Here is a 2,330-nt window from a genome sequence, read left to right on the forward strand (position 1 = left end):
CATTCACCCATACATTCACCCATTTACCAATTCATCTGCCTAACCATATGCACCCATCCACCTATCCTTTCATACACCCACTCATATACCCATATACCTATCCACCCACTCATCCATCCACTCATTAACTCACCTATCCACCCTTCCATCTCTCTAACAAAAACAGATATTATACACTTTTTATGTGCCAGGTACAGTTTCGGACATTTCGCTGTGCCTCTGCTTTCTCCTCTATAAAATAAGAATAATAATAGTATCTACCTCACATGGTTGATACCGGCCCAGAGAAAGTACCATATAAGTGTTTTCTACTGTTAATTTATTAGGCCCTGGGGACCTAATGGTAAGTAAAACACTGTAGCTACCACAGAAGAAATCATAAACTTCTGGGGAGAAGAGATACAAGAAAATTGGTGTTGCAGTCCCATGTGGGATGTGCTATGCCATAGGGAAGTATAAGGGACTGGGTAGCAGGGGTCAGAGCTGGGGAACCCTATCTCATTTGAGACTCTGCTTGAGAAGTAGGTAGGGATAGGAAGAATTGTTATTAATCTCTCTGTTACAAATGAGGAAACTGAGGCTTAGGAAAATTATAGGACTGCCCATAACCGCACCACTGCACAGAGTCGCTGAGACTGCAATGCTGTGTCTTCTGATTTGGACACATCTGAGCAGGCTGGGCCGTGCTCTCCCTGTCCCCTCCAGGCAGCAGATGAGGATCCCCAAAAGCTACCTTACTCCGCAGTTGCATGAGCAGCACCATGCTGCCCAGATCCCTGGAGGAAGAGAATGGCTGAGCTCTAAGGGGCCACACCCAGAGCCCTGAGCCCTTTCTGAGCCCCTTGCTTGAGGTAAAGGGGGCAATGGCCACATGAGGTGGGTCAGCTCATGGGATAGGGGTTGTGGGGAGGTGGACATCCATTCAGCCTTTGGAATCGAGGCCCAAGCAATGAGTTCCTGGCTATGCTATGGGAGGTGCCAAGGACATTTGGCCTCAGCCCAGAATGTGGACTCTGCTTAATACACCTGCGGGCTGGCTAGAGCACAGGGTGCAAATATGCACCATCCAATCCCAAGGGGTAGATGAAGATGGACCCACGGGAGCCCCAGGGGAGCACATTTGATCATTCATCATTGTAACAATCGGTTCCTAACTGTCCCAACTGCTTCTGGTGAAGCGGTCATTTCCTTGTCACTAAAAGTTCTAAAATATTACAGGGAGCAGAGTGTGGTAGGAGTGTGGTCTTTGGAGCATTTCAAGTCTGGGTTTGAATCCAGATGTAGCCTAATATTATCGGTATGAACTTAAGCCAGTCACTGAACTTTTCCGAGGCTAGTCTGAAAAATGGGAATAATCAACCTCCATCACAATATTTTGTGAGCATTAAGTCATAATCACCAATACTTAGAACCTGCTCAGCAAGTCTTTCTCACAATAAACTCACGAGATGGTCTTTTAATTTTTTTAAATAAACTTTTATTTTTGAATAATTTTAGATTTACAGAAAAGATGCAAGGGTAGTACAGACAGTTCTTATAAACCCCTCACCCAGTTTCCCCTAATGTTTACATCTTACGTAGCTATGGTACATTTGTCAAAACCAACATTGGCACATTAGGTCCTTTAATTTTTAATTATCTCCGCTTTACAAATGAGGTTAGGGAGGCACAGAGAAGTTGAGTATCTAGCCCTATATCACACTGCATTATGATACACAAAATATAATACATGAAAAAGCCTATTAAAATGCCCAGCATCAATTTCTTTCCCATCCCAGAAAAGCTGCGTTGGGCCTGGGCTCCACCCTCTCTCTTATAAGAGGCCATGGCAGACTAGATCCCCACCTCTGCATCTGTGTTCACTCCCCTACAGGGCCATCACAAAGAGTCACCAGAGAGGAACCTTTGGAGAGCACTTTGTAAAGAGCAGAGATGGTTGGAGCAGTAATAGATCTCTGGAATTCTGTCCAAGCTGGCTGTCTTATCAGTGCTTATTAGCAGGCATTCAATAGGTACTCAGTAAGGATTTTTGAATAAATGAATGAGTGAATGAATGAAGTAGAGGGCATACACTCTGTGTAGGAGATTGACTTTAGGCACTTCTAGGAGCTTTTCCAAAATCTAAAACTCTGGAATTCAAAAATAGCCAGTCTCCTCCTTTACCAGGCCTCCTTTTCCCTTGAGAAATTAGAATCACCAATCTGTGTCCCACATACAGCAGGTACTCAATGGAGGATGCCAATGTTGGTATCTCTACACACATTTTTCCTTAGTCTCCACAATTTCATCTCCACTTATTTAAATTTTATTTTACCTTGTTGTGTGTTTTT

The sequence above is a fragment of the Pteropus medius genome, unplaced genomic scaffold, assembly GCF_902729225.1.
Source record: "Pteropus medius unplaced genomic scaffold, Ma_sr-lr_union100, whole genome shotgun sequence".
In the NCBI taxonomy this organism is placed as follows: domain Eukaryota; kingdom Metazoa; phylum Chordata; class Mammalia; order Chiroptera; family Pteropodidae; genus Pteropus; species Pteropus medius.